Source organism: Papilio machaon, chromosome 4 (genome assembly GCF_912999745.1).
Source record: "Papilio machaon chromosome 4, ilPapMach1.1, whole genome shotgun sequence".
Taxonomy (NCBI): Eukaryota; Metazoa; Arthropoda; class Insecta; order Lepidoptera; family Papilionidae; genus Papilio; species Papilio machaon.
This window is the reverse complement of record NC_059989.1, coordinates 3,525,658-3,538,295: the sequence shown is the minus strand read 5'-3', so window position 1 is coordinate 3,538,295 and position 12,638 is coordinate 3,525,658. Positions and strand designations below refer to the sequence as shown.

General features: G+C 33.8%; 1 protein-coding gene across 2 annotated transcripts in view; it reads left to right on the top strand.

Annotated features, from left to right (window-relative positions):
- The window catches only part of LOC106718514 (RNA-binding protein Musashi homolog Rbp6), a 400,846-nt gene that overhangs the window by 237,618 nt on the left and 150,590 nt on the right, over positions 1–12,638 (top strand). The window lies entirely within an intron of this gene.

Sequence of the window (12,638 nt, the reverse complement as noted above, 5' to 3'; positions counted from 1 at the left end):
GATTCGACAGATGGTTCTGATTTCTTTTTTGTAATCTAACATTTTGTTGTTAACAATGCATTTAATTTTGTAATTTTTATATTCATAACGTTAGTGTTGCCTCGGACTATTTATAAAGAAAAAAAAATCCATGTTATAAAGTCAAATAAAATTTTCATAATCAAAAGAATTCTTTCGGAATTTTCTATTAAATTTCATTATTTTGAAAGAATAAAGTAGAGGCGTGTTGCTGCCTACGCAACACTCAACTGTTCTGAGTACACAGTCGGCCACCAGAGGACCCTTCAAGCGCCCCTAGTCGGCAGACTTCAGATATCTTTGCACCTTAATTACACTCAGCTATGTCTAAAGTACGACGCGTAAAATCTCTATCGGTGTATCCAGAAAGGGAGTGAAAAAAAATTTGAAAATCGGAATTCGAGACGCTGCCGCTTGAAACACGAGAGCCTTCGACAAAAGATTCTGAGACATTGAATTTTCCCCTCAGTTTTTTAAGAACCAATTCAGATGTCGTATTTTACATTTTTCCCAGGCACTTTTTCGATTTAAAAATACAGGTTGCGGGATCATTTTTGAATATTTGGACCTACGTCAAACATGTTAGGATCCCTTATTAACTTTTGTGTCCATAATTCGAAAGATTTTTTTATAAAGTCTAATGGCATACAAAACTAAAAAAGTTACATTTATTTGTTTGTACTTCGTATCTGATTGTCGGCAAGTTCGACGAGGGCCGGAACGTTAGCCCACCTCGCGGCCCATCTCTGATACTAAATCAGTTAATGCAAAAGTTTATTTTTGTAAGTAAGATTACACGAGTTCGGATGGAAGTTTTTCGAAGCAGCTTTCCTTCAGAAATCCTACACAGTATAAAGAAATGCGATGCTTCGAGACGGATTCGAGGATTAATACTTTATTTGAAATAATTTTGCAGCTCTTCTTTTTTTGTTTTATTACTTTTCGTTGCCATTTTTCCTGAAGACTTGTTACATATTTGCAAATATTAATGTTTTTTGTAAACAAATATGACAACTAGTTTCCGAGATTTACTCATTTAATACTGCTGTAAAAACGAGAGGGAATTCATTTAATTTTTATTTTAGAAGGTCAAACTAAAACATTCAGAACAGTTGAAAATATGGCGACTATTAATTGAATGTAGATGGCGCTAGTAGGTTTAAAATAAAAATAACTGAATAATAACTCTCACTGATTAAAAATACTCCCAATGAACACTAATTGTAACGATTTGCATAACACTTGATGTCCGTGTATATAGTCATATCTAATATATATTAACGCTTCCCGAGGGAGCTCATAAACCTTGTATAACTTCCGGCAGGTGGCGGACGGAACCCGATATTGATAAACCGCTTAAACCCTAGCGCGTGTCTATAAACTCGACTATAGATATTTTAGAATAATTTATAAATGTTCAAAAATGTTCACGTCCTATTCCGTTGTTTTTAAATGTAAATTTTCCTTTTCCTTATTTTGTAAAACAATGTAAATATTGTTTACTATTTCCCAATGTATCATTAAAACATTTAGAAAGTATATAAATACTAAAAATAGGACAGTAAAAATTGAAAAAGATTCGATTACGTTATTTAAGTGGTTTTTTATTTCTATCCAACGCTTTAAGCGCTTAGGGATTTATTTTATACCGTGCAATTTAAGCTTTATAGATGATTAAGGCTATTCGTTTATTATGTACTTAACGAAAAAATTAGTATAATGAAAGTAATTTGAATGACTACATAATTTTCCGAAGCGACATCCACTCAGTCATAATACACCATTAAAGCTTGAGCGACAGGGCCTCTAATTCACGTTTAAAAGCCTGCACTCGACTCAAAGTCAGCGGTAATTTCGTCTTAGCCAGCAATACCTTGCAAAAATCTAATTTGTCAAGAATTACACTGTGGCCACTGGAATTGCCGGCTAGAGTGATATTTAATGTAACATCAATCTTAATATTATGCCAGAAAATTTTATATTTCATTAGAAATATTTCTAGTTTTACAAGTTAAAACAAGATTACATGTATCTTCAAATTTTACACTGTTTCTGTGAACATTCATTTTTACTATTGTGAATATTACGTCTAATTAACATATTTACAAATAATTAATGTTATAATTTTATATTTACAGGTACGTAAAAAGGCGACAAAAAGGTGAATGATGCTTACTATATTTCTAACGTCAGAATTTTTTAATGATTTTACTTCTTTCTATATTTAGTTAATTATAAATTTAAAATTATATTAGATTATATATTTAAATTATATTGCTATAATGAAACTAATATTTTCCGGAGTTGTTTAGTATGTTTATTTTATTTACTACGAGTTGAAATATTACTTAATTAGTTTTATTTACTTACACTAGTAATATAAACTTGTGTAGTGAATAAAGCAAAATGGTATCTAGTTAACTATATTAATGACAGTTATATTCCGAGAGCTGTCAGACGCACGCCACTGGGTCTCCTTTCGTGTCCTCACGCGTCGCTGCACCAATTCGATGGATACAGTTTGCTTGACAGCCAGTATACGTTACACCGGTTAAATTGCTTTATAACGGCCCCTTACCGAATAACAACTAGCAAATCAGTGTACATTCTGATATAATTTACTAAAATACATAACAAATATGATGCAAAAAACATTTGTCACTTTATTACAAGTTGAAGCTGGTAATTAAATATTGAATCATACAGTGTAATAAAAAAAAGAATTAATGAACGAAAAATATAAGTAAGTAACCTTAAAATTACACTACACTACTTTTACGGCTGATTGTAAGTAGGTATTATGTATGAAAATGTCTTTAGCAAGTTTATAGTACGAATTTTAAGAAATATGCTTTTTAGAGACAGATTTTTAAAGTCGAAGCGCCTAAAGTGGTTATAAAATATCCCGATAACAAAGTTTCTCTCGAACGTTGCCTTTGATAAATTCGTAACGATGTTGAGTAAACGCAGTCCGTGTATTTTTTATTTGCACATCACGTAGAGAGTTAAAGCAATATCGTTTAGTTGAATCGTCTATTACAAACAGTGTAAATGTACTTTTATGTTGGACGTGATACCTTAATTAGATGTTATAAGGCAATAGACACTTCCTTTATGAAATTTCAATGAAAACGTGACGCAAAATTTAAAATCTTAATACAGCGTAAAAGGAATAAATGCATTACATTACAGCTAGTTCTACTAGATTTATACATAAAAGGCAATCATGGTCGAAAACTGTCATCTAGCATCGCTATCCTTTTATTTTTAAAAGCGCATTTATGTAGAATATGATCAAGTAAAAATATAAAAAGATTTATTGCATGTAAAAATCTATTAAGAAGACATAAAGCCAAAACATTGGTTTGACTCGCTCCACTGAATAAGGCCTTATATTATCTTCAGGTTTTTTTTTATCTCTGACAAAGCGACACAGATTTGGCGCATTCTCAAATTCACATTTGAAATGACTTTCGTATGCTTGTTTGGCATATGTTTTATTCTAAATTTGGTTCTACCTTTATACTTTATTCATATATTTATATTAGAGACCATTTGTATTCTAATTAAATTATTAAATTACACATAATAATGTTATTGACAAATTAAAATTTCGATATATTAAAATATGTTACGCAAACGCAAAAATGTTATTCTCGTGTGCGTATAAAAATGATTAAATATTCCTCGAACAGATTGTATTTTTGTATTATATTGTGTATTTTGTAAAATGGAACGGTAGATTTGTCACAAAGAAAAAGGAACGTGATCGTGCCATTAAATACAATCTTTAAAGAAGCTTTTATCCTATTATGTGTTTCAAATAACTTAAAATAAATGTACAACAAATTTGTACAATAACGTACAATCGTAGATACGGCGAAACATAACGAGTGTCGTATAGGTTTGTCTCTTTGTTACGACACGCTTTATTTTTAATAAACGCATCGTCCGCCTAACAAAGTCTTTACTCGTAAGAATTATATCATTCATCTTTAAAATGGATTCCAAAGGAGGGAAGCAATTTCATTTGTTAGAACCTGCTCCTGCTTATAATCCGTCCGAGGTAATAACATTTCATATTCGTAATAGAATCATTCTGCGTCGCCCGGAAACTTTATAGTCTCATTTTCATTGAAAGCGTTTAGTAGACATAAACTTGTAGAATAATTTTGATGCACGGCTCTTAAGAGGAACGGGCCCAATCTCCGGAGTCCCTTCGCAGCCTAATCAACGCGGACATTTTAGACAGCGATTTATTTTTTAAATAACTCAATTTAAAGCATTCAATCGATTTACAAATATCATTTTACATCTCATTTTTAGATTTGAGATTTTGTTATTTCTATTTTAATTAGTGTTTCTATGTTTGTCCCTTACGTTTTCCTACAGCTTGACAACATATTAAAGCGGTGTAAACAATGTATAATTCTCCTATAAGTCTAGTTGATTAAGTACACAAACAGTAGGTTCGTATAAAGAACATAAGCTATGTAACAGATTGTAATTTGTTACATTATCGAGGCAATGTCGGGGCGGCGGCGGTGATAGCGTAGGCACCTCGAGAGGTGAGGTGAGTCGGCGCCGTGCGAGTTCGCACCGGGACAAGATTTATGTCAGGACTTTTGTATTTGTACAAGTAGTTAAGCAGACGCGGGGCGGCGGGACGGTGGGACGTAGGGAGTGCTCATCTACATTTGCTTTTACTCATGCCAGATATCTAACAAAGTACTTAGAGTCCCCTCTTTTGTCTATCCTCGCATATCCGCTACAGTTTTCTTCAACGAGAAGAGGAAAAAACGTGTTGTTTTTAAAATCCAACCCGTACATACATAGAGGCATGTATAACTTACTTTTTCTTTTTTTTTTGCAATTTCTCGCCATAGACACATCATATGGCGTGGGTGAGTTTTTGTTGGAACGTAGGAAGTCTCTTTGTCTTCGCTATGAAAGTCAGAACTGTTGTAAGGAATATCCAGCTCTCGGAAGAGTCGTACGTAGGCATTGTTTTGAGAAAAAATTCTAAACCTATGTTTTTGTGCCACCAACAGTTCTGTTTTAGCTTTACATGACTGAAGCGTTAAGTGATTAATTCTACGGAGCTCGCTACTCATACAAATGAAATGGCGAACAGTCTTACAGAGTTAATTTTCATTAAAATAAACTGTACATTTTTACAATTGCCTTGCACCTATTTAAAGAGACCTCCACATTCTCCCCAAATTTGTACGCGGTCCTTAACTAAATTTATTTACTCTCGCTCTCTCTTTATTTTATTTTGATTCTCTAGACGTAAAATTAAGATTTCTAAGAACAACTTATTCAGTATAAACATTTAACTTAATTTACTAAGTAAACATTTATAATATTCTATACCTATTATTACTCTTGTCTCGTAAATTAAAAGTAATAAAGAGCTATTAGTTTTAATTTCACGCGACTTCAGTATCAGGACAAAACATAGTCTTCGCATTATTGCCTCAATTAATCATAACTTTGTGTTAGTGAAATTTCTCTGGTGGGTAGACCATTGGTGCATGAGTTCACGAAGGCATGAAATTGGATCGCGAAACCTTAACGTTCGCCTCTCTCAAAACTAGGGCAGAGCTGATTTTGATATTATGACAAAGTAGGGCTTTTTATTTCAATATTAAAATTAATTGCATTTATTACGTTACATAAATAGCTTTAGAAAATTCTGAAAAAGAACAATTTTCGATTTACTTGAAAGTATGAATAATTAGGGAGCAAAATGCATTTTATGAACTTAATTCACTGCAAACAGTGCAATGAATTGCAGTTTATACATTACGGAACACCCAGCCAGGACCTGCCGTAACAGAATGCGAACATAGAATTATGATAATAGTTCTAAAGTGTTAGAAGCGCAGAAATATACTACGCGATGTCACAACCGGCGCGGCGAGTGCTACGTACGTAACGCTGTAGAACTAAAGCTACGATTTTTGCTACACACTTAAAATTTGTAAAATAAATTACAGAATATACTTTTCTAAAGTTAAAACGTATGATTTTTTTTAAATAGCTTTTGATTTTAATTTAGTTCGCAATATAAGTACGACACAATTAATTGGGATTAGTGTGTGAGGTCGTGCGTTACGTTGCCGGTTATTTTTTACGTTACGAAAATCCGGCGGCGAGCGAGGTCCGGCGCGAGCGCCGCCGGATTATTGAATTAAAGTTGATAAGTGTATTAGCCAGTGTTGTTGCTCCATTCTCTTGATTAATGGCCGACCGTTGCTTTTTCTCTCTCATTTATATGATAATGAGTCAGCAGCCGCGAACGAACACAATTATTAAGCGCACTTGAATATCGCACTGAATATTTTCATTCGCAACGATTCAGAATCGGTCAGCTAGCATTATTCAACATAATCAAAAAGATAGAAAACAATTATTCCGCACAAAATTAGCTTGTTTCAATCCCGAATTATGGTAATTAAACATTTGTTATTACAGCGGAGAAATCGTTGTTGAAAACGCCTATAGTGTTGATTTACCTAATCAGTTTGTTTCATCGCTGACAATGGATTGAATTAATTTGTTTTATATTAAATTATATCTGATTCACATTTAGATTGAGACAATTCTAAATAAAATAAATTTGAAAAGTACGCGGAATAAGTGTTGGAAGCACATTCAACATAGAAGGTTGAACAAAGTGGCTGGTACTTAAGTTGGTCGCGGCTCGCTACGCCGCGCTGTTTGCTACTTAATTCCCCTTTGTTTAATACAATCTACGGGGAACACCGCCAGGGTTATGTTATTATGACATTTGGATTTGCAATGTGTAATATAGTGCTCGCGGGGAAATGAAATACAGAAGTATGCGGTATAACTTGTTCTCTCCTTCATTTCATACGAAAATAAGAAAAACTGTATAAAATATTATATAAAAATAAAAATAAAAATCAGTAAAAACGTTTTTGAGTTACACTAATTTATTTATCATGTTCAACGCTATGCCAACTCCATTTTGTGTGTTTTTACTATTTTGATAGGTGTCAAAACAAGAAATTTGCAATTGAATGATGTAAAATAAAATTGAAATATGCAAGCTTAATGTGAAATTCGTGTCGGTAAAACTGTCAATTTAGAATATTCTCGCCGAGGAACAGCGATATCAATAGCCGGTGGCCGCGGGCGATGGCGGGTAGCGCTGGGCGGCGGCAACTACAATGAACCGCGGTACACACGAGAGTGGCGGAGGATTAGCCAACTAAAAGGTTCTGATCAATTTCACCTGTCCATCATTAATTTCGTTTCCATTTAGTGAAGCGTTTGACATGGCTATGAAGAACTTTCTCTACAGCGTTTGAAAGTTAATTGGAAAAACCTTCATTAAATTTCTTTACAAATTCTAACTGAGGCTTTTTGCCTTGTATCAAAATATAATCTTATAATTTTCGAGGAATATAATAGGCAACCACGCCGCACTGTCAAATATGATCAAACTTTTCATAAGTAAGTAATGAGGAAAAGCGCGAGTTACTCCAAAAAGTCGGTTGAGCACAATGGAAAACTTTATTTGGAGGACCGAAAAAACCGTAACAAAAATATGACGTCTGAAAAATTACACGCATTCACAAATCATGCGGGCCGCCTTTTGTTAAAAGTTTCGAAGCCTACAAAGGAGTTCAACTCGTTCTTAAAACATCGAATTTCTGCTTTCGCCCGTATACTAAAGTGTTTGTTTTTTGTCTATAATTGCAAATTACTCTATGTACCCGAAGTCAAAGTAAACAAATTAATCACAAGAACCTGGAAGTTTCTTTATCGTCTGAAAAAAGCTCCCACTGAAATAATAAATAAATTCCTTTATCTTATTTTATAAAAAGTACTAATCGTAAGGTTTAAATTCTAACTCAAGGTACTTGATAAAGTAGAAGCATGTTAACTGTATAAGGTAACAGATCGGTTGTGAAGAAATGAACAAAAACTTTGAAACGTTTTACGAATCCAAGTACAAAATTCCATTTGAAGCCGTCTAGGGGAAATGAAGCAATTAATTCGGCAGATGGCGTCGCCGTGCGAGCATTAATCATCGACTAATCGTAACTGCAGTCTTCGATTAATCCGCGCTCGTCGAGCAGACATCGGTGACGCGTCGCTCCCCTATGATTGAAATTGTACTTCTTCCTTTAATATTTTCTTACCTCTGATAAGTCATTTTAGATAATTTTCCCAGTCCGATAATTACTTAATATCGATCGAACGAAAAGCTATATTTGGATTAAGTTAAAAAGGAAAAAATAATGAGAAATGAATAAGATTTTAGTCGTCGGAAAATCAAAGGGGTTTTTATTCTGTTTCATCAATAATTCATTATTTATTAAAATCGGAAACGAATTAATACCAAATCATTCTTTAGCAAAATGTAATCAGAACTTAGTAAGAACGAAATCCATTCCTAGTTGCTAAAGTAACAGCCAATTAAATATGGATTATAGCTAAAAATGAAGCAACTCGTGCGTTTAAGAGTCGGAATCGAACCGAAAGCGGGCAGATTAAGGCACTTGTCCGGTGGGGATTATCGAGCGAGCTAGTGGTAATGAAATTTACCCCGAGGAAATGGCGGGATATACAAGCCTAGAGGTTTAAGCCCTGTCCAGGCATCCGCTGATTGTATTTGATGAGAGTTTTATCTGTTTGTCACTATCGTACTCGCCGATCGTCGCGTAATCATACCGATTTAACTTTGTTACAGCCTCCTTTAATTGTTTGCCCCATCTTAAGATTTATGATTAAACCATTAACTTTACTCTAACGTGGTTTATCTTTAATTCAAGATTTCTGAAAATTACTTGGGATTTTAATGAAATAAATTTTCCTTAATTGTATTACTTAATTTAATGATTGGATTTCTTAAATTAGCCAATCACAAGGTTTATGTTAAAAGAAAAACTTAATTCTAACTATAATTCGCTTATCATTATTTTTCGTTTCTACCCACCTTAAATATACTGTTATGTTGTGATTAAATATTTAATATGTATTTAAAAATAAACGCTTTAAAAATTCTTGTATGTGAAATAATAACTTCTTAGAACCTCGTTTCTTTTAATTTCGCAATCATTTCATTATTCTTGGCTTCTTATGAAAACTCTTTAGCAATAAATTCAACGTGAATATCACTTGAGTTGCACCTTTGAAGTTACTTTGTTCATGTTTTATTTTTATTCGTGGCGTAAGAAATAATAATCATTTTGCATTCACATTTAGCATTTGATTTTTTGTATAAGAAAAAGGTGTAAATGAGCGTTGGGAACACCGAGTTCATCAACCAAGCCAATAGATAGCCGATATCTAGATAGAAGCCGATATCCGCAACAATAGAAAAGCGCTGCCGGCCTTTTAGGTGGACTAGCTTCTGCAAGAACTCTAAGTTGTACTTGATAGACTGTTCCACAACGCCGCCGTGCATGGCAGAATAACACCTTTGGGGAATGCCAATTATCCAAGCGGACGTAGTTGAACTGTAGTACAAAAACTTTTTCAATCCTTCGGAAATGACAAGTTTTACCATGTAATAAATATATTAACCAAACTAAATTCACTCTATCGTAAACTCCAAAAATGGTATTTGTACGCGTTGAATGTATTTGTTTTGATAGAGTAATAAAAATACAATGAATTGTATCCCTTTTACGTTTATTCCATGCGAAAACATTTTAATTTTTTTCCACCTACACCCTTCCACAGTAATACTTTTTACGCGCTGTATAAAAAGGTCATTTAAATAAAATTCGCTTCTAACTCTACGAAAGTTGCTATTGAATTATTCTGTAACATTGCGCATACGTAATTGTAACAAGGTTCTAATCTTATTAAAATTGATGTATCATCAATAAAGCGAATAATCTTTTTCCAGACATAATATATTCGTATTACGTTTCTAGATTCAATTGACAAAGCTATTTCAAATTATCAAGTTATTTTTTTTTTTAGTAAATATACAATTATTCGCCAAAATTAGCTAACAAGATTAAAATAACCACAATTTTCATATAGCTAAGTTATAAGTCGTAGATTTAAGTATCGTTTATTTTTAATTACATTTTTTACTATTTCAGACCGATTTGGAGAGCAAAACTTGTTGTTGCGAATGGTCGACATTCCTTATATGTCAATTGCTATTTATTTAAACGATGAAAATACAAAAAACATGTTAATAACATTATTTTAATATTAATGGAATTAAATTTGCAAACGTTCCCCATTACTTGATTAGACGCTTTGTAGTGTGACATCTCAAAGACTGTCCAAAGGACGATGCTTCCTACTCCCTGCGGAGTCCGCTGTCGTTACGTCACTGCATCCGATTGTGATTCAATTAGGACCGGCTATGCATCCGCTTACGTATTTAACAGGTCGGAACACAGCTTTGCAGTCACTTTGAAGCCTTATAAATGTCATACAATATCTTCTAGCTTAGATTTTGCATTACCAAAATAATGTCATACCTCTTTAAGCCATGAAATAAATATGAAAATGTACTAAAATATAACTATGTACTTATTAAATTGGTGTAACTAATAAACCTTTGATTTTCTGTAATATCAAAGATATTATTTGTAATATATACTAATATTAAAAAGAGAAAAGATGTGATTATTTGTTTGTTTGCATTGAATAGGCTCCGAAACTACGGAACTGATTTGAAAAATTCTTATACTGTTAGTAAGCTATACTATCCCCGGGTGACACACATGGGCTATATTTATTGTACAAGATTATTTTAAATACCGCACTATCGAAGTAGCGGGTCACGCGGGCCGTTACTGAGGAATAAAGAATAATTTTTGCACCAAACTGTTCAATACTGTATCAACAAGTATAAAATTATACTATATTTCATAATGAGTCATTATTATTTCACTCGTTTATTTAAAATAAACATATAAGCATTTTATGTATATTATGTCACTTTATCGATGCAGTGGCAGTTCGTCAGCTTTCATAACTAATTTTTCATTGATTCTGAGAGTGACAGGCGCGGCGACAAAAGCGCGACACCCTTCCGTTCCAAGGCTGCGATCGTCACAAGTGTCGGAGCACGTAGCTCATAATTAATCACGCTAAGTATCCACACAATAGATTCCAATCCTTACACAACTGACGCAAATGTAAGATACCAGCCCCTACGTAATCGCGGCCCCATACTTCCTGACCTCTCTGAGGTAGAATCCCTATTATTTTTCATATCTCTGCTTCCGTGCCGTACGCCTGTCATTATTTTTAATTTCTACCGTTTGTTGTCAGAATGCACAGAATGAGCTATTTTATACGCTTTTTAATGTAATTTGCTGTTACGATAATTTTTTTTTGAATTAAAATGGTAGCTACTATTCCGAAAAAATGTATTTTTCTCTTTATTTGTTTTTTCTCATGAAAATGGGGCAAATGAGCGGCAGGAACACCGAGTTGATCATCGACGACGCTTGGTTTTTAAAAATACTATACGTTGTAATAAATAAAAGGTAATTTATAATGCATTATGAAATATATATTGGTATATTCCCTTGTAACGTATCATAAATACATAAAGGAATACCTATGTTGGTTACATATTGTGTCCAAATTAATTAAATCTAGTTTACATTTTAAAGGAGTTATATTGTATTTTAATGTCATGAAAGGTATATAACATATTGAAATCGGTATCCAAAGTTGGCAAACAATATATTTTGCATTTTATTGTGCCCGGGCCATATTATATTAGTCAATGTCTTTAAACTTTTATTGCAATATATACAGTAGCCGCGCATCAAATCTTGTCTAGTGCCGCGACTGTTTTCGTATCAAAACTAAAATGAAACATCATACCGCCCACAAAAACAATTTCAAATTGGAACAAGGGTGCCGCGTACTTTGCATGAAAATACTGACATGTCAACGTTTACAAATAACTTCTTTCTCCTTTCTAGTTACTGTTTGTTTTCGTCTTTACTAAAAAGTTTTGTCGAAAATACGAAAGTATTAAAATTGAATCGTGGCCAAATATGTAGGCTGTAGACGAAATGCAAAAAGCGAAGTAGCCGGTGAATACCAATCGCAGGGCGGCGCGGCCTGCCGGACTAGGCCAATACGGAGAAGCCATAGGCTACGCCGTAGACAGGTGCTACGATTCCAGACATTGACTGATTTATTGATACATTTTAAACGTTAGAAAAACTTAGTTTTGTTAGTAACATATTGTATTATTCCGTACGTTTATTTTTTGTGTTTAACTTAAAATGTATGATTTACTTGCTTTGGAAATATATTTTTGTTTATGAACTTTGCTTATGAGTTAGATTATTTTAAAAGTTTTGACAAGCAAGACAAGCAATCAAAGTTCCTAATTGGTGGTGGCTTATGTCTCTAATTCCGATTAATCGATGCTAATCATGAGGTGAGAGTTCGACACCCGGTTCTATCGCAAGAATATTTCAGAGCCGCCGTGGTGATAAATCAAACTCGAAACCGTAATGAAAGCGAACGGATCGCGTCGCGAGGAGAAGGGAGGAAAAAATATCACGGAAAAAATCAGGTGCGTCCCCCGGTCGGGTGCCGAGAGAAAAACAGTCGGGCGTCACGGCGGTGGGCGGGGGTGGGCG